This window comes from Tursiops truncatus, chromosome 17 (genome assembly GCF_011762595.2).
Source record: "Tursiops truncatus isolate mTurTru1 chromosome 17, mTurTru1.mat.Y, whole genome shotgun sequence".
Classification (NCBI taxonomy): Eukaryota; Metazoa; Chordata; class Mammalia; order Artiodactyla; family Delphinidae; genus Tursiops; species Tursiops truncatus.
The window spans coordinates 8,587,569-8,609,391 of record NC_047050.1 but is presented as its reverse complement, the minus strand read 5'-3'; the positions used below and the strand labels follow the sequence as shown (position 1 = coordinate 8,609,391).

General features: G+C 37.4%; 1 long non-coding RNA gene across 1 annotated transcript in view; it reads right to left on the bottom strand.

The window, feature by feature from the left end:
- Nucleotides 1-21,823, bottom strand: part of LOC141276890 (uncharacterized) — a 122,934-nt gene that overhangs the window by 62,026 nt on the left and 39,085 nt on the right. The window contains exon 2 of the long non-coding RNA XR_012327196.1: nt 15,407-15,459. This is a non-coding gene — a long non-coding RNA (uncharacterized lncRNA). The remainder of the gene's footprint in view (nt 1-15,406; nt 15,460-21,823) is intronic.

Genomic DNA, 21,823 nt, shown 5'->3' with positions numbered 1-21,823 from the left:
ACCTAGAATATTCTAAATAAATTTTTCTTTAGAAACAAAAATGGTGGAGGACCTACACTCTCAGATTTCAAGCCGACTATAAATACAAAATAAAGTAAAAATACCAGAATCCCAGAATAAAGATAAAGAATAGATCAATGAAACATAATAGAGTTCTCAGAAATACACCCACACCTATACAGCTTGCCAATTTTCTATGACACCAAAACAATCTCATGAAGAAAGGAAAGAATTTTCAAAACAGGCTTTTTGAACAACTGGATGTACATTCAGAAAAGCAAATTATAAAATATTTTTTATTGAAAATGGAAACACAACACTTCAAAATTTATGAGATGCAACTAAATAAGCACTTACAGAGGGAGATGTCACAGTAAAGTTTATATTAGAAAAAACTAGAACATTAAATCAATGATCTAAACTTTCATTTCAAATATCCTCATGAAAACCACCTGTGCAATCTTTTGGTCAAGAAGTTGAGACCAGTCATTCAGTTGGCGTGGAAGGCAGTGTCCCAGTGACCCAAGGTCCTCAGTGAGGGAGACGGCACCTGTCCACGTGGCCAAGAATGGGGGCTCCAGAGGCAGACTGATCTGGGTCTGCATCCTGGCTCTGCTGCATCAGCCCTGTCACCCTGGGCACATGAGCTCACCTCTCTAAGCTCCAAGTCTCTTGTCTATGCAATGGGGCAGCAATATAACCAAAATCCTAATGTGTATGTGAGGATTAAATACAATAAAATATGTGTTGATTTGCAATCTTGGGAGCTTCCCCAGGTGAAATTCAAAACTGGTCACTGTACACGGAGGGCAAGGAGAAACAGAAGAAAGAGACAGAGAACTCCAGATTTGTAGGAGGCAGTTATAATAAGTAAGGGAACTTACATACGAGGCTTGTCTACGACAGGTGGCCGCAAGGTTAGTAATCTCCATCCTTACCCCGCAGAATCTTAAGAGTTTATAGAGAGGCCTTAATGGGTCAGTCACATACACTGTCCACATGATCTCACAAAGCATTGCTATCTCAAGGCTGTATCTGCTGGGATACTGAGGATGCCTGGAATTCCAGGTGAGCCTGAGCCAGTGAGGGCTGCTTTCTGAACTCAACTGAAAATGTTTTTTGTGAAGAAAAACTAAATTGCTCTACTTAAGGTTTCTGTTGCCTAGGTAAGTAGATAGTGGAAACAATTTCTTTTATAAAAATGAAAATCACTTTTCAAAAATATTCCCAAAGGCTACACTGTTCATTGGTATATTTAACTCATGCATCCTATTACTTAACAGGGAAAATTATAACCTGTTAGCACAGAATTCTGAAATGTTAATTCGTTTTCCCTACGTATTTTCTAAGAACTATGTAGAGTTTTTGTACTGGCTTAGTTCTAGGAAAAAAAATGTGATGTCTATTTGCTACAACAATTTTTCCAAATGGAATGCTAAAGTTTTTTCCTATGAGTTACTTTGGAACATTGAAAGTGACTTTTCAGAATAATAATTTTTATCTTTTTATCTTTGATATATAAAAGCTGTAACTTTTTAAACCTTCATACCATCTCCATCTTTAATAGTTGGAGATTTCCTTTGGAACCAGGGTTTATTTCATGATTTGGACATTTTATTTTCTTTTTCCAAGTAAATTTTTGTTCTTAAGACTTCTTCCCTGGCTATTCAAGTCCTAATGAGTATGGTAAATGATCACAAACAAGCCAAACTAGAAGACCAATTTTTTTTCCCCCATATTTAACATATTATTATTTTATTCAGTCCCAACATCTTGGGATTGGAGTTCTCTTTAAAGATTTTTCGATGTGGACCATTGAAGAAGACTAATTTTTATTCACACCTAATCAGCTGCTCTTACCAAACCCTCAATCTATATATTGCTCATAAAGTGTTATTCTAAGCACTTTACACTTTATTATGTATAACTTTCAAACAACTGCTACAGTTAAGTTGCCCTAACTTAAAATTAAGAACCCAGGACTCAGTGAACTTAAATAAATTTCTCAGTTATGTAGTCTCTGAATTGGGATTCAACCCAGTTCTGTCTGTACCTGAAGTACATAAGCTTTACCTGCCACATGACTATACTGGACTTAACATGGTCCAGTCACTTACTAGCAAAGAACTCTGCGGCCAAGTGAGAAGCCAGCTTCTCAGTTTTACTAACGGGCCACAGAAATTCCCTAAACCCACAAAGTATGTGGCTCTTTGATAAAGCCAGAAAAAAGGCTTCCGTAGACCTTCTAAGACAAGCCTGAAGTGAACTGATCCACTTAGATGCTGGTGGAAAAGCTGTGGCATGGCTGACCTGTCCTCTGAGAGGGTCCCAGCTGGGGGAAGAGGGCTTTCTCCCTGGAGAGTGTAAACACAAAGTCACGGAACCTGAAGCCAGTTGGGGCCACAGGGAAACAAAACCACACTGTCACGACATGCCATGACATGACTGCCTTCATGCCTTAACTCCACTCATCAGAGAAACATGGCCCAGAGAATGCTCGACGCTCACAACTCTTAACAGTAAGTGTAAGATTGAACTGTCCTGTGAGAACGCATAAGAATAGAAAATAAAGATGGAAGTTTCCTCTATCTGAAACTAACTTTTGTCAGCTGGGTAGAAAATGAGAAAAGCAAGGCAATGGTTTCCCTACCCTTTCCAAGCTTACTCTCAAACAGCATCTTAATTTGGATAACCTCTGCCACCCGCATGAGAAATCACACATTATTCACTTTAGGATACAGGAAGGGCTCAATGTTGGTGAAAAAGTAACCCATCCCTTGACTTAATATTTCATGAATAAACATTTTTATTAAGAGGTAAATTAGAAATGCTTTTCTATACCTGCATTCCTTGAATGGACACAGGGATGCATAACAGAAGAAAATTATTCAATGTCTTTGCTCTTCCAAAGAGCAAAATACCTTGCTTATTAAGTTGTTTCCTGATACCATTTCATAATTGCATGGAATCCAATTAAGTGTTCAGGCCCGTTGGGGATCACTTAAAGCAACACAAAAGTGCACTATCTTGGAGAATTAATGTTATTTTTCAAATGCTTTTTCTATGAATAAAATGGATATTCAGTTCCATCTAAGAAGAGCAATTGCCTTTATAACCCCTGTAGGGATAAACACCTAGGAGCAATAGTTATCTGCCCAGTTCCATATACCTTTTGCTTTTGGGAGCAGACAAGGAGAATCATTGCTGCCACCTCTAGGAAAGGCATTGAGAGCCCTGGCATCGTGATACTTTCCTGGAAAGTTATGGGGAGGCCATTTGGATGGATGTTCTTTACACTCTGACTGTTAAAGGTATATTAGCTGAAGATATTAGTGGACAAAGGGATCGTTCATTTACATAGTTCTTATGAAAGGAGTTAAATGAAATCACTAACTTGGTGATAGAAATAGGGATATAATCCAGGCTGTGAAATAAGAATCACAGAGAGAAGGCAAAATTAAGATGATACCTGGAATCGGAGAACAGGTGAAAGTGAGAACAAAGCAATAAGCATAGGAAGGAGGAACTTCAATGTGAAGAAAATTTATCTGAACATAATGAAGGAGGAAGAGGAAACATTGACCATGGAGTAAAAGCAAAAGTTATGAAATCCTCTGGATAAGAAAGAAAAATACATGTGAAAGTAGGATTTCTAAAGAGACATGGAAAAATAATTTATAAAAAGAAAGAAACTACTAACTTTGAGGTACAATTCCCCACTTTAGTTCCCCTTTTCCCTTTATAAATGAAATTTTAAAAAATACAACAGGAGGGCTTCCCTGGTGGTGTAGTGGTTGAGAGTCCGCCTGCCGATGCAGGGGATACGGGTTCGTGCCCCGGTCTGGGAGGATCCCACATGCCGCGGAGTGGCTGGGTCCGTGAGCCATGGCCGCTGAGCCTGCGCTTCCGGAGCCTGTGCTCCGCGACGGGAGAGGCCACAGCAGTGAGAGGCCCGTGTACCGCCAAAAAAAAAAACACAACAGGAATATTATTAAGGATGTAACATTTTACCACCAAATTAGAAAGAACATCTAAAAATCTGAGATGTCACTACCTATGTGCATTTATATATATATATATATATATATATATATATATATTTTTTTTTTTTTTTTTTTTTTTTTTTTTTTTTTTGCGGTACGCGGGCCTCTCACTGCTGTGGCCTCTCCCGTTGCGGAGCACAGGCTCCGGACGCACAGGCTCAGCGGCCATGGCTCACGGGCCCAGCCGCTCCGCGGCATGTGGGATCCTCCCAGACCGGGGCACGAACCCGTATCCCCTGCATCGGCAGGCGGACTCTCAACCACTGTGCCACCAGGGAAGCCCTATATTATTTTTTGCATGTACTTTGGGTGCTGAGACAAATCAGACTTCACAATTCATTTTTTTTGTAAATCTCTTTATGAAACTCAACATCAATCCTGAGCAATACATAATATACTATATTATATACTATCATATACATTATAGCATAATAAATCCAATAAATCTTAAATAGGTATCATAGCTGTTGTCTTGTTAATATCACCATGATATAACTCTTTAAACACAGCTTCAAATAAGTTATTTCTCATTCAATTATTTGGAGAAATAAATGAAGAAAATGCATAAGCATTTTGTTGAGTTTGGAATTTTGGAAAGTTTCACTTTATTTTCTTCTCTTTCAATATGACTGATTTATTTTTCACATCTGCTTAATCTAAAATCTAAATCTTACTTCAATGTTTAAAATTTGTTAAGTATGTAGTCGCAGCAAAAGTTTTTTTATAAACTATTAAAATCCTGACCTTATCATATGTTCAAGTTGAATCCTTGGAGAATGATATTTATATTTCCACATTCATTTGACAATGGAAGAACAGTTTGCATAAGAGCTTCATTAATGCAAAACAAACTTCTTAGTTTCACATTATTTTAACATTAATAATGATATGCCTTAAAGTGTCCATATTTCAGTAAATTTTAGTAAAATTGATAGGTGGAAGAAGATGTGAATGTATATTGTTCATGTACAAACAAATCATTCATGTTTTTACAGAAGCTAATCTTTGGGGAACCACAGGTACCCGTATGATAAAAATGACTGAAAAGGATACATATGCAAGGGGAAAAATGACAGTAAGCTTGATTTTGGAAGTACCAAATGTTGCCAGCTGAAGTGATGACATAATTAATTTTCAATATGAGATTTCACAGACAATTTGAAAAATTGCCCACTAGTCAGATTTAACAGCCAAATGATTTGCAGGGAAAAAAAAAAAAAAGACAATTTTTCCCATGCTATTTTTTATGCAACAAAAAATATTTTGCATCTACTGTGTGTCCAGCTCTGTGCTAGATACAGAGATTACAAAGGTAAGTGAGATTCAGTTTCTGATTACAAAGAAATTACAGTTACAGGAACTCATGGACTAAGTTTAAACCACTTTCTAAAACACGCACAAATAATTTTTCCTAAATTTTGGTCTACAAATTAAAAATAAGAATAAAATTATGTATAAATATTTTTGTGAAGGTGGTCATCCCTGATTGCACATTCCCCCCAAAATTCACATTGGGCCCTGAAATATTTTTCATAGACATCCAAATTACTGTTTAGCTTTGTGTTTTCTAAACAATCACAATGATCCTTCTGCTTCATGTACCTAGAGCAACAGCACCTTACCCACAGTAGGACGTGTATCAATACTGTTAAACAAACGAAATACTTAATGACTACCGAATGCTGATATTTTAACATATTCCTCCTGAGACCTTGGGAAGTGATACAAAATAATTTCATTATGTAAATGTAAGGCAAATTAAAATTATCTCATATAAAAAGTAATTACTGAGAGCCCTGGCTGGTATGAATGGTCTGATTAAATCTGACCATTTTTCTTTCTGTGAAACATAATTTAGCAGATCTGCATATGAATAGAAGAGGAAAATTAAATCAATTTATTTAAAATGGAAAATTCTGGAAGAGCTCACAACTGAAATAATCTCACTAGTCAAAAAACATGTCTTCTGCAATTTGTGAAATATTTAATATATTTCAGGAGAGGGTGTCATTTGAACCAGGATTTGACTGGCACTGAGCCATTCTGTCATTCACCTGGCGTGAGTCCTCAGTGTTGGATTATAAACATTCTCAGGAACATTCACCACCGACTCTCCTATGTAGCCAAATTCTGATCTTGGTGCTTATGCAAATGTAGTTTAGTTGAAGCTTTGATAAACTCAGGTCCTGTGCTCTGATTACTGTGTAATATGATACTATTATCTACTATTTTAAAAACCCTTCTAGAGCCCTCCAGTGCCCCATGATAAAGTCCACACTCACAATGTCTATATGGCCCTTGTGATCTGCCTTCCTATCCTCCAGCCTCAGCTCTGCTTCCTCTGTGCCTGTCTCCAGAACAGCCATGCAGCTCCTCTTTCAGTTCCTTCACAGGCTCAGCCCCCCTCTTAGCTCTGAGCCTCAGTGTTTCATAGTCCATTTACAAGGAAAGCTCTTCTCATTCTCCACCTGGATAACACATTCCTGCTCTTTCCTTTTTGTTGTTAGAACAACTCAGCAAAATGAAATTCTGGTTTATTGTTGGACACCATTGTTTCACACATACATCAAACAGGACAAATAAATAAATAAACAGCAACTTCATAGTCAAAAAAAGGAAAAAAAAGAAACGTTTTATCTTTTGCCTTTTTAACCATCTCATACAAACCAACTGCTTATCGTACAGCTAAGTACATACACAAAAAAAGTTACTGGAATGCTCAGAGTAAGATTGCTTTTTGGTTGTTGTTTTTGCTTTTTTTACAAGTTTTTTTTCATCCTTTGAGATTATAATGAACATGGTCACACCACAAGTCAAGTCAGATGTAGGACTGAGAACGCTCCGAAGGCTGGTTTGGTCATCCGAGATCATTAAAAATGCCTGACCCCCTAACAATATGTTCAAAAATATAAAATGCAAATTAAAAATACAAACAAAATTTCCTCTTTAAAGTACTTTAAGAAAAAAAAGCAGGGCCTTGGAAGTTGTGGTTCTCTTTTCCTCCCCTGTTGCAAGTTTGCGTTGTGGTTCTAGCTGGGTGGCAGGGACCGCGTGTCACCTGCGGGTGGCGCTGCCCGCATGGGCGGGCGGGCAGGCGGGACCCTCCTCGGAGGGGACCACGTTTAGATCCTGAGACGGGAAGTGGAGGGTGACTAGGTCACGGTGGCCTCTAAGTTTAACTTTTCCTTTTTGCTGTCCAGTCCTCCTCATCGGTCTCCTGCTTCTTGGTGTCAACATCGTCATCCGCCTCATCGTCACGTCCATCCTCCTCCGCACTGTCACCCTCCCCCTGCCATCTACCTCGTTGTCGGCCTCCTGCTCCCCATGTCCCTCGCTAGCATTCCTACGAGCAGGTGCCTCTCCCCACTCTCCGCCTCCTCCACAACTTCCTTCTTAAGTCCTTAGTGGTGATTTCGGAGCCGGTGTCTGCGGCCGCATCTGACATGATGGGGCAGGCCGGTGATCCGACGCAGCGGGTTAAGAAGAAAGCAGGAGTGAAGTAAGTCAGAAAGAGAAAAACAAATGCCGTATGCTAACACATATATGTGGAATCTACAGAAAAAAAGGTCATGAAGAACCTAGGGGCAGGATGGGAATGAAGACACAGACCTACTAGAGCATGGACTTGAGGATATGGGGAGGGGGGAGGGTAAGCTGTGACAAAGCGCGAGAGAGGCATGGACATATATACACTACCAAACGTAAGGTAGATAGCTAGTGGGAAGCAGCCGCATAGCAGAGGGAGATCAGCTCGGTGCTTTGTGACCATCTAGAGGGGTGGGATAGGGAGGGTGGGAGGGAGACGCAAGAGGGAGGAGATATGGGAACATATGTATATGCGTAACTGATTCACTTTGTTATAAAGCAGAAACTAACACACCATTGTAAAGCAATTATACTCCAATAAAGATGTTTAAAAAAAAAAAAAGAAAGAAAGCAGGAGTTCGACGACGCTGGCGGTAAAGCTGCCGGCATCCGGCGGAGGTGACTGCGGCATGCGGGTAGCCAGACGCGAGAACAATGCAAAGATGGCTCTTCAGAGCAGCCAGTCCATTCCTGACCTTGGAGTGGCATCTTACACTTTACTTCCCTCAGGAGAAAATGACCTTATCCTAAGATTAGAGAATACATACTGTGTCTACCTTGTTGAATCCACAGCATTAAGCAAATTACTAGCCTTTAGATATCAATCATCCTTTCAATCATTCACTCATTATTCGATAAATATTTACTGATCATCTGATACATGGCAGGCATTGTTCTAGACATGAGGGATGCAATAGCAATGTAGGACCAAGTTCCTTCTTCCTGAGGCTCAGGTTCTTGTCATTAATATAGACAACTGAGACATGAAAACAGAAGAACATTTCAGAAAGTCATAAATACTATGAGGAAAATCAATCATGGGTCAGGGATAGGGTCTCTTGGAGAAAGTTTCATTTGAGCGGGGTCTTAAATTTTAAAAAAGAAAAGCCACATCAAACTCAGGAAAAAGAACATTCTAGTCAGAGGAAATGTAGTGCAGAGCCCTGAGAGGGGATGAGCTTGGCATACTTGTGGGGAATGGAAAGAGCAGTGCCTGGAAAAGAGTGGAAAATGAAGCATCATGGGTAACAAGCGCCTTAGACAGCCTCCAAGTCCTGTGGCACACCGCAGGTCCTGGTGTGCAGGTTGGACTTGATTTTAAATCATAAAAGAAGCCACTGGAGGCTGTGGAGCAGAGGAGGGCCATGTTCTCACAGGCTTTAGAAAAATTACACTGCTACTAATGAAATGTAGGAGGAACAAGAATGGAAGCAGACGTGATGATGGCTTGACCTAAGGTTTAGAGGAATAATTGGCAAGATTCAGGATCTAATCTGAGAAATAGAGTTTTGAAGCATCTGATAATTTAAATGCCGAAGGTAGAAGAAAGAGAGAAATCAGTTAAATACTTATTGAAATTAATCCTCTTATTTCATTTTAAGAATAATGCAGAAAGAAGAGTTTTAGAGCACATCATGTTTTTTCAACCTCAGCACTACCGATATTTTGACCTGGATAATTCTTTGCTGTGGGGAACTTTCCAGCACTTTGTAGGATGTTTAGCAACATCCCAGAAGACAGTAGCAACCCTTGATTTTGATAACCAACAAAGTCTCCAGACATTGCCAGCATGACGTGTGCATCTCTTCCCAGCTCTGTGTTCAGTGGCACCACATCTGAGGGTCGATATTGGGCATGGTGGGAATATTTACACCTAGGAAACTGACCATGACGACAGATAATTTTTTTTGAGAATCAGTTATTTACCAGCCCAGTACTAATTCCATGTCACTGTTTCTGTAGTCAACAGTACTGTAAAAGGATCAAACAGTACATCTGTCCACTATGATCCCAATACTTTATCTTGTCTTGTTCCATTTTCCTTGCCAGACTCCACTGTCCTTCACCAGCCTCAGGTAAATTAGGATATGTCCATTCATTTCAAGTCACATTTTCAAGTCCTCCATGATTTATGAGCTACCCAGTGTTAATACAGGTTATATGAGCTACCCAGTGTTAATACAGGTTAAAGTGCAAATATAAGTGCACTTATATTCATATTTAATATAATTAAACTCTGATTTAATTAAACTATTTCCTCAACTACTCTAAATATCCACCTTGTTGCCTTGCGCATATGGTAATCTCCACCTTCAAACCATTGTTCTTACACGCTCTTCCTTAGCAGAACCCTTCACCCTCTCCTTTGTACCAAACACAGTTTTGCTCATGTTGAAGGCTCATTTCAAGTATTTCCACTGAAGACTTCCTATTTTTAAAATTCACAGTAATTCCTCTAGTCTAACAAATGAAGCATTAATAATTTATAGCACTATACAAGATGTCACTTGACTGAAAATTATTACGTACTAATTACTAATTGTTTTTACTTTATGAGCCTCATTTCCTCAATAAGATCGTGAGATCTTCAATCAATGGAGCCTGCTGGAGTATAACTAAAGAAAGTTTATCTTAATTATCACAGCTGATAAAGAAAATGCCTTTCTGATGTCATTTTTAGGAAAGATATAGTTATCCTTACTCTGTCCCTTAGTGCCTAAGACTTGAATGGGTACCTACAAGGTATCCAATAAATACTTGTTGATTTGATATGGCAAATATGTAAATAACTTCATTACTTATTTTTTTATAACATAAAAGAATGATACCCTTCACTAAAGATTGCATTCGCCTGTAATATATTAAATGTGTATGTTATGTGAGTTCTTAGGAAGAAGAGCTCTGTATAACTTTTTAAAAAACATAACATTGAATTGATGCTAAATATTTTCCCCCCAATCTAGGAAATAAAGATGTAAGTTGCTCAAGGCCGAATTTAAGCAGTGGTTCTCAAACTTTAGCAGCATCAGCATCTCCTAGAGAGGATGTTAAACATGAAACAAGCTGCTGAGCCTCAGGGTCCCACACTTTCCCAATGACAATCCTCAATTTCACATGAAAAACTTGACGAGACTGTGAATCCATTCTATGTTGTAGTTCTGCAAACTTCACAACTAAAGCCTTTGTTCGTTTTTCAGAAAATTTTTTCCGATGGCTTCATAAGTAAGAGGTTCTTCTAGGGCCACTATAGAAGCTCTTTGTTCTCTGATCATGACTTGACCTGAGAGTTTACAGAATTGAGTTTGTAAGTGTTTTTGTAAGAACCCCAGTGCAGTCAGAAAAATCCATCCCATGCCAACACATGCTGGAAATGGCTTATATCAGCCAGCATGACGTGTGTATCTCTTCCCAGCTCTGTGTTCAGTGGCACCACATTTGAGGGTCGATATTGGGCATGGTGGGAATATTTACACCTAGGAAACTGACCGTGATGACAGATAATTTTTTTTTGGAATCAGTTATTAAACATTTACCAGCGCAGTACTAATTCCATGTCACTGTTGCTGTAGTCAACAGTACTGTAAAATTCAGTGCAGAAACCTCATGGTCCCCAAGACAATTTCTTGAGAAGGCACTTCATCAAAATCAACCAAAGGTGATTACTCATAATTCTGCAGTATCCTAGGACTAATTAGCATCTCATTTCCCATTGGCAAGGAGCCTGGGATTGTGTTCAAGCTCTGAGACATGAGCCAGCCAACTCCCAAATCCCGACTTTCAGGTACTATTTCCTGGGACGACTCCTGATAAAAACTTCTATGTCAGTCTATTGCCTACTCAGGAGACAAACTGCGGTAGTTATTTTAACGGAGAATTTAATACCAAGAATCGTTAATTTGTACAGAATTGTAAACTAGGTAACAATGCAAAAAAAAATCCACATTAAGGTATCATGGCAATATATTTTATATTAGGTATATTGTATACCTAAACCTATATATAGAGGAAATATCTACAACATTATCATGGGGAAAGGTAAGCTGGGGGAGAAGTTGAGATTATTAACATTCAGAAGCTTGGAAAATGAGCTCCATCAAGCTGAAACGCAGACCCCAGAGAAGGGATTTGATTCTCTTTGGCTAGTTCTGGTGTTTTTGAGCTTGGAGGAGGGAACCTGTGTTCTGGGACCCTAATGACCGAGGAGAGGATCATGTGGGCTGATGCTGGTGTCCATGTCAGGATGTCTCAGGAGAACAGGAAAATAGGTAATACAACAATGGCATTGCAAACACATAGATAACTATGCCTGGGAGTTGATTCTAGGTACTAGACAAAGGAGAATACAATATAACATGGGGTCAGACCAAAATGACTGATGTGCGTGCACTTACTAGAACTTTCGGATTTACTGTGTTAGTGAGTGAATTTGAAAGCTTAGGTGATTATATGACTAAAACTTGGACTCAAGCATGGTCTGCCTCTAAAGATGTTGAGATTCAAAACTTTCCTAGCAAAAATAGAGAGAAAGAAATGCAAAGGTTTAGACAATAGGAATATTAGAAACAATAAACCTGTTTCTCCAAATGTTGGAAAAACTGAACACCGTAATCAAAGAACAGGCTTTGCATATGAGTAGAACTGAATCTTTAATATTTGCAGATTGAATTCTTACACAGTGAATAATTATAAAAGTGTCATCAACTCCCAGTGTGAATATCAATTTATAATTGGGTCCAAAGCTATGACTTCTATTTCCTAAATGAGTATTTTTCTATAAAAGTGTAATTTTAATAGCCACGTTCCAGAATTTTATTTAATTTTGTCAAAATGAGTATTTTCTAACATTGCTCTGTTTTTCCCTGTAGAATGGGTATAACACCCGACTTTCAATTATCATAGGCTGTATTCTTTACTTGGAAGGTGTCTCTGTCCCTCATCACTACTTCATCTAGCATCCTGTCATTCCCAGTTTTAATATCACTCCTTCAGCAAAGTCCTCCCATGTCACTTGAATTTATCCTTTATGGTTTTGACCACAATGGAAATTGATTAATGGTGATGAGTGCTTAACGTCTGTCCTCTTTTTAGTCTGGTTATGAGAGCAGTGGTCCTTTTTGCACTGTTAATGGCCTCCCCTCAGAAGATGCTCAATATACACCTGTAGAATGGATGCAAGTATATCACATAAAGCACCTGACACAAGTAGACAGGCAATAAAGGACAGTTAATGCTATATTCATCATTTGTATTTTTATATTATAATTTTTATAATTTACTGTGAAGTCTTTAATAAAAATATGCCATGGTGTTATCTTGTGAGTGACCTTTTTTTTTGTCCTACAGAGATTAGAGACTATAGCATAAAAATCAAAGGGCAAATTTTATCACTTCATTAGATGAATATGTTGGGTCTTATTTATCTGCAGAATTTTATAGATGTGAAACTTTTCAGAATAGGAAGTTTTCCCTTTGTCCTGATGCTAGAAAAAAAATGCTGATATTCTCTTTAGTTTATACTCACAGTTAAATATTTTTTTAAACAATTCACTTTTGACTGTGGGCCAAAGCATTAAAACATAGTGAATGATCCACTTAGCATGTTCAGACATACTCGCTGTCTATATGGCTAGCAAACCTACCACAGAGAGTCAGAGGTCATAACTCAAAGCATACAGGTAGCCAAGAATCATCTTTCCTCTAAACAGGAACTTTGCTACCAGCTCCCTGATCCCAGGCAGGCCATTGTCAATTTGTTTGTGCCTATGGAAACTCATCTGGTATCTACCTGGCCAGATCAGTATTTGCAAAAGGTGAGGTAATTCTTGTAGGGATAACTCCCTTAGAATCTTTGACTCCTACTCCAAAGGACTCATACAAAGGTGCCATGAAAGAAACTGATAGCCCATGACTTTGCTCTTTGGAAAAGTAAAGGCATTTGGGTAACACTGCCCCATATACTCTGAGGCAGAGTTAATTTTCTGGAGCAAATAAAAGAGCTCCCCAAAGGGTTTCTCTCCACGGGTGCCTCTTCCTCTCTCTAAATTCGCCTGTGGATATGGCTATGCAGAATTTCTTTACTTTATAGCTAATGTGTAGTGAATGCATACACTGTGCTTTATTCTTATATAAAACTTAATGTTTACAGTTACCTTATAACGTTAACTACTATATCCCCAATTTCCAAAATAGCTACTATTATCCCCAATTTCTAAATGAGAAAACTGAGGCACAGCAAAGTTAAATAAATTATAACTCATATGTTCTGCAACTAGTAACTGATGAAACTGAGATTTAAATGAAGCTGGTCCAACCCAGAACGTCCACTCTTCACTGGTATGTAACATGGCTGGAGAAAAGAGTGGTGATGAGTGGGAATTTACCTTTCCTCTGATGTGTATATTTATATAAATAGAAAATATATGAATTTATTTGACTAGTCAAAGACATATGCCATGCTCTCACCATGCAGATCAAACAACAACAACAATAGAATGGCCTGAGATGAGGGATGCTCAGGGAGGACTTAATGAATGAGGTGAGCTTGAACAGTGAATGTGCTTACGAGGCAGAGGTGATGTGGTGCAGAGAGACTGACAAAGACCCGCCAAGCGGAGGAACAGTTGGGCAAAGGCATGAAGGTGTGAAGCAGCATGTGCTCCCACCGAACAGCCAGTGCCAGGACACTGACTGTGAATAGTTCTCTAGCTGTCGGCTTCACTTCTCTTCTTCAGGCGCACCTTCTGCTTCCCGTGCCTAGATTTTAAAGGCTGGGGCACAGGCATCATCCACCATGTGTCACTTTTTTAAATCAAAATTTCCCAGTGAGGGACAGATTACTCTAGACAAGTGACAAGTGTCTGTTGAACGAATAAACGGTTGCATTCAAGTGTAGGGATTGCCAGGTTAAATAAGAAAGAAGAAAAATGGGGAATTAAAAAGTCTGTTCTTGATCTGGTTTAGAGACAGCTAAAGAGACATTTCTACTTTGTTTAAATGTTTTCGTATTCCCGATTATAAAAATTTCTTCTAAATATGCTGACATTTTTATTCAATCAGCTAGAATGCTCACTAGAAATAAGATCATGAATTAATATAAATGCATCAAATAGTCCACTCCTGTAGTTAAATGCAGCTTGTACATAATTCAAAATAAAAATATTAATAAACACTTTTTTTCTGTGGCAACCATATTCTTTTCTATGTCTGGAGCTCGGGCCAAACTAATTTGTGCTGAATTTATTGAGACATAAAATTTACAGTAATCAATATTTTGTTTAAACTCGTAAGTGAAACACTCTTAATTTCATGTATGTAAGCTGATTGACAGACTTAGAACAAATTAAAACAAGTGGCATCTTTGTGTTTGCTCTAATTCCAGCTTGTGTCTGAAAGCATTCTTGCTATAGTAATTGATTTTTTCATACTCAAAAGTAACAGATTTTCAAAACTATTCTATTAACCTGAAAAGATTAAATTACTTTCTGCTGTCTTATTAGCAATCAGTGGTAATAAGGACTGTGAAAGTGCCTTAGAGAATGCTTAATTATCTTTTTTGAGATCCTCTGAGAACAAATGAAAGAGAGGCATATAAAAACAAAAGTTAATTAACTTGTCCTAAGGACTATACACATCCAATTAAAGTATAAATATTGTTAACTTACCATAGGTTGTTTATGATAGATAGTTTATGCAAGAATAAGAATAAGCAATAAAAAACATTTTAGAACCAGTTATCTTACTCAACCTGGTTCCCTTAAAAGGTATGTCTTCTAGTTTGATAATTTCTCTTTATTTTCCCCTTAAGTTATTCCTCCTTAGAAGATGGCCAAAGGACCCAAAATAATCCACAGGAATGCACAGAAATGGTCTCTGACCTTGCAAAGATGTTCAGGGAAAACAGAATCATTATGAAAGTTATTTGCAAGTCTGAAGTCTTCACAACCTGCTGGGTATGTATCCCTCTAGACATTTTATTTCATTTCCCAACTCAGTCTTACCTTCTGGGTAGAAGAAGAACTCAGCCAAGGTCCTCTTCAATCATCTTGAGGTCCTTAAACAAGAAATTTGGGAGTATTTTAAAAAATTACCCATTACTATAGAATTATTTTAGTGAACTACTACGTAAGATGAAAGGGTTGTCACCCAAAATACTCTCCATGACACTGATGTGAATTAAGGAAGGGCCTAACCTTCAAAGTAACCTGGAAAAGACACCATACATTAGCAAACATTTTATGCCTTATTACAGTATATTTTGTCCTGTTGTCTCTGATCTTTTCATGGGGAATAGCCTAACTGAAGTGTATTGCATTTTTAAAATTACCTGCTTTTCCTAGACCATGGGATTTGAATATGGAGTTTATATCATCATCAAAGATTAGATTACATCTCAACATCAGCATGCAGCAATGATCTAAGAAATGGTGTATTGATGGCCCTTGATGTTGCTATCTAGAAGACTACACTGCATTTCAGACTTCCTCAGCACTCACATGCCCACCATGCTTTCATACTTCATCAGGGCTCAGTACTAACCACTACTCTAGGCCTCAAGTCTCATTTGATGACTTGGTCCATGTTGAACTGGGGAATTAAATCCCTCTCACTCAAAGACATGCAAGAGACCACTTACCACTCTTACAGCAGAGTGGTACAACGCCAAGTGGAATAATACTTAATTTATAATTCCACAGAACCTTTTATATTTGCAAGAGTTTAACAAATATTGTAGTCCTGATTTCTGCATCTAGCTAGAAGGCAAAAAACACTCACAAGTTCTGATTGTAATAATGAGAACAAGCCAGAGAAGCTGTAAAATCACAGGAAACTGTATTGGAGGAACCAGTATCAGAATTTGCCTCCTGGCGTAAACAACCAGGAAAACAATTCAACACAATACATGAAACAGTTAACTGTACACAGGCAGTGCAGGGCTGTGATCCTTGGAAAATTAAAATTAACAAAGAAGCTTATGTGTTGCATCAAGATTCTTCATGGAGGCACCTTCAAAATCAGCTTATAAGAGCAGACCATGGAGATTCTGATGAATTAAGAGACAGACATCGCATTTTGATGAGGCCCTAGCAGCCAAAATTTTAAGGACAGAGTACTGGAGAGGAGGGAGACAAGAGTGAACTCAAGTGAACAACAGCTTCAACCCGTAACAGATCCATTTACAATAAGAGCTTAGATCAGGTCTCACAGAGGAAGGGGTATCTCCTGTTCTGAAATTAAGTACTATTGATTTCCTGACTACTACTTTATTTTATATAGAAGATTCAATATACAATAAGACATTATATGATGTGTGAAAATAAATCAAAATTCAGAAAACTATGACCAAAAAAAAGGAAAAAATTGTTACAAAGAATAGAAAGCACCGGTTTTAACAAGAAAGAACACTGAAATAACTACAGTATGTTAAAGAAACTAAGAAAAATATTGTACTAATAACAGAAAATTAATAAAAATTTCAGAAGAATTATCTAAAACATAATGGATGAGAATTATGCAAGATGTTTAAGTTTTGTAGATTTATTGTACAACATACAGCTTATAGCTAATAATACTGTACTGTACACTTAAAAATTTGCTAAGAGGATAGCTCTTATGTTAAGTGCTCCTATGACACCCAAAAAGAAATACTAAAAATACAAATCAACAAACAGAGCAGAAGGAAATTTTGCAATTGAAGGATAAGTTTGTGACTCATGATTGTGGTGATAGTTTAATGGGTGTATACCCACCTTCAAACTCATCAGGTTGTATACATTATTAAATATGTTCAACCTTTTTGATGTCAAAAACCCACAAATAAACAAAAATCAATTTTACTCTTACATACCAAACATAAAAAATGGTTCTTTATTTAAAAAACAATACTGTATAAACTGGTACCAAAACATAATGTGGCACTTCTGTATTATTATAGCAAAATATATGCAAGATCTGTATGCTCAAAAGTACAAAACATTTATAAAAGAATTCAAAAACTTAAATAATTGGAGAGATATTCCATGTTCATGAATTGGAAGACTCAATATTGTTAGGATGTCAGTTTTCCACAATTTGATCTATATTCCTACCACAATCTCAGTAAAAATTCCCACAAAATTTTTGGAGATATTTTGAATCTAAAATTATGTGGAAAGGCAAAGAAACTAGAATAGCTGAGATAAATATGAAAAGCAAGAATAAAATTAGAGTACCTACACTACACAGTTTCAAAACTTACCATAAATCTACGGTAATCAAGATAGTGTGATACTGGCAAAAAAACAGACATGTAAATCAATGGAACAGAATGGAAAATCCCAAAACAGACCAATACAGATACTGACAAAGATGTAAAGACAATTCAATGAAGAAATTATAGTCATTTCAAAAAATGGTGCTGGAACCATTGGATATCCACGTGCAAAAGTATAAACATTGACATGTATCTCACACCTCGTACAAAAATTCACTCAAAACTGATCACAGACCTAAATGCAAAACGTAAAACTACGAAATTTCTTGAAGATGGCATAGGAAAAACATCTGCCTGACTTGGAGTTTGGCAATGAGTTCTTGGATACAATAAAAGTTCTACCGATAAAAGAAAATATTGCTAAATTGCACTTTATCCAAATTAAGAACTTTTGCTTTTTGAAAGACATTGTTAAGAAATTTTTTAAAAAACAAGCCACAGAATAGGAGAAAATACATGTACATCACATGTCTGTGATGATGGATCTGTACATAGAATACATAAAGAACTCTTTAAAATTCAAAAATATTAAATGAACAAAGTACAAACTATATAAACAGACACGTCACTAAATAATTAAATAAGTTAATACATTTATTAGTTAATATTAAATTTGTTAATAAACTAATCAAATAAGTTAATAAATACTCAACATCATTTATCATTAGGGAAATGCAAATTAAAACTTCAATGAAATATCATCATGGGCCTATGAGGACTGATAGAAGTAATAAGAAAATAAAAAACAGTGCAAACTACTGGGGAGGTTGTAAGGCAACAGGAACTCTCACTCATTGCTGGTGGGAATACAAAATAGTACAGCTCTTTTGGGAGACACTTTGATAGTTTCTGAAAAAAAGTAAACATTGTCTTATCATATAATCTAACAATTCTACTCCTACATATTTACCCAAGTTAATTGAAAATTTCGGTTCACACAAAAGCCTGTACTCCATTATTTGTATAGCACCTTTATTTATAGTCAGCAAAAAAAAGGAAATAATCCTATTACTTCCTTCAGTAGGTGAATGGATAAACAAATTGTGGCATATCCATTCAATGGAACATTATTCAGCAATAAAAAGTAGACTGTTGATTCATGCAACAATATAGATTAATCTTAAATGCATTTTGCTAAGTGAAAAAAGTCAGGCCTAGAAGGCTACATGTTATATAATTCCATTTATATGATATTCTGGAAAAGGAAGAACTATAGGTATAGATAGCAGATAGTTTCCAGAGTTGGAAATACATCGTATTCCAACTATATAATGTTCTGGAAAAGGCAAAACCGTGGAGAATAAAAATATCAGTGGTTGTTAAAGGCTAGGAAGGAGGGAGAGATGAACAGGGGATTTTTTAGGGCAGTGAATCAATTCTGTAAGATACTTCTGTGGTGGGTACATGTCATACATTTGTAGAAATCCATAGAAAGTACAACACCAAGAGTGAACCCTAATGTAAAGTATGGACTCTGGGTGATAGTAATGTGTCAATGTAGGTTCATGGATGGAAACAAATGTACTATCGGGTGGAGGCTGATGATGGGAGAGGCTGTGCATGTGTGAGGCTGGGAGGACATGGGAACTCTCTGTACTTTCTGCTGAATTTTCTGTGAACCTAAAACTGCTCTAAAAAATAAAGTCTATTTTCACACAAATTACATATATGTATACATATATACACTAATTTGTTTGTATGTGTATACATACTTACTTATGCTTATATTTGTATTAGTATATGCCTGTAAAAAGTCTATAACACTACACACCAAACTGTTAGCAACTGTTGTTCTGGTTGGCAGAGAGGGGTGGATAATCAAAGGGATCTTACACTTTCCACCTTATGTATTTTATATTTCTACAATGAGGATAGATTTTGAATAAAATAATAAAGGCATCAACATTTTTTAAATAGATGAATAAAAACCAAGGCTAGAGGGACTTCCCTGGTGGCACGGTGGTTAAGCAGGGGACATGGGTTCATTCAATCCCATGGTCCGGGAAGATCCCACGTCATGAAGCAACTAAGCACGTGCGCCACAACTACTGAAGCCCACGTGCCACAACTACTGAGCCCGGGTGCCACAACTACTGAAGCCTGCATGCCTAGAGCCCATGCTCCACAACAAGAGAAGCCACCGCAATGAGAAGCCACCGCAATGAGAAGCCCGCACACTGCAACAAAGAGTAGCCCCTGCTCGCCGCAGCTAGACAAAGCCCGCGCGCAGCAATGAAGACCCAATGTGGCCAAAAATTTTTTAAAAAAGACTCTATAAAAAACCAAGGCTAGATACTAAGCTTGCTTTACCCACAGTCCATTAAATACAGGCCTGATTTCCTGAACTACTGTTCCAGGCAACCTGCTATATTCCAATTGTGTCTGTGTTTGACTGGAAACATTCACAGGTAGGGAAGGTATAAACTATTTAAAGCTCATGGAGCACTTAGGACAGTCAGAATGATATGTTTCGCACAAACAGACCTACGCTATGGCTTTTAGGTCAGAACTGCCCATTTATGTTAGCTGTAGCTACAGCTTATATTCATTTAGTTACATCATAAAAGTAACAATAAACTTTTACACATATTAAAGTTCCTTTTATTTCCTATCCTTCAGGTCATGTGCAAGTGATTTATAGTAGCAGATTATGTTCTCTGCAGGAGTAATTTTTTTTTTTCCACACCCTTTAGCACCAGCTGCCTGGGTTTTCTTCCCCACCTTTCTTTTTGGATGGTAAGCTGTCTAGAGGTCCTGACTGCAGGAGTAATTTTTAAGTATTAAAAACACCTAAAAAGTACATTTCTATTGAAGTAGAAAATTTCCTTCACACTACCTCCCCACCTCCAAGCCCATTTAATTCTTGCTGATGCTGTGTCTTGCTGTGAGATCAGAGTGAAGTAAACTTGTGTTGATTCACATTTCTAATGAGCCACATTAAGGTTAATCAGTTTCTGCATGGACCACAAGTAAAATTATCAGCACTATCCATACGGTCCTTGCATGCTGGGGCTGCCCCATGTCAATGATGCATTCACATGACTGGCTAAGTGCATCTGAAAAAGGAAATGAATGGGTATGAGTCTCTTAAAACAGGATCTCTGGGAGATCCAAGTTAATGTAATTTTTACTTCAATATTCTTTGAGTTTAGATTTCTGGTGAGTTTTTGTCTATGTGGTTTTTCATGTGGCAATTATATCCTACTTTGGGGATCTATATTTTTCCGTCTTTCGTTTACAGTTACGTATCACCATCACCACTCTTCTGCCCCAGAGCCCCAGTACAATTTGGTAATTCGTAGCGAACGTCATGGTCTTTCAAATCAAAAACTAAAGCTATAAAATGATATGAGGATAATGTAGTAATTTGTACCTTACAATTTTATTTACTCTGTAAAATCTCTTTCTTAATGAATCACAGAAACCAGGAAAGTTTCGTATTTTTATGCATTACTGTCCTCAGTTTGAAGAGAGTTCTTTTGTTGTTGTTACTGTGATTAATTTGACCCACTGATGGTTTTGGTGCTCATGGAAAGACCTAGATAGTTTTCACACCTTATGAAGAGTAATGCATAGATTAGGAGAGGCATGAGAAAAATGATGTGATAAAGACAAATTGTCTGGATAACTTCAATAAGTCACCACAAGTGTCATTTAAAGTTAGGGACAAACTTAATCTGTATCCCAGGGCTCCATACTCCTCCCCACCACAGTGACATACTTTAAAGACGTTTATTAATGTAAATTTACTTTTGAAAACTGATTAAGGATTTGAGAAACTTCTTGAGGTACCTAGATTCAACCAGAGGTATTTCAATCTAAGGATAAGAATTTCTGAAGATTTTTACTTTCATATTTGGGTTTGACTTCCTTTGTTCTAAAATAGGGATATGCGAACTTTTTTTTTTTTTTTGGTAGAAAGCCAGAAAGTAAATATTTGAGGTTTTGTAGTGCTAAGATTTCTGTCTCAACCACTCACCCCTGCCACTGCAGTGCAAGAGCAGTCATAGACTATATATAAACTGACATGTGCGCCTGTGTGCCAATAAAACTTCACGGACCAAGACAGAAAGGAGCCTGGATCGAGCCCACAGAATACCACTCTGTATCGATATATTAATGCGTTCTTGATAAAGGACAGTTAAATCAAATTTGTGATAAACAG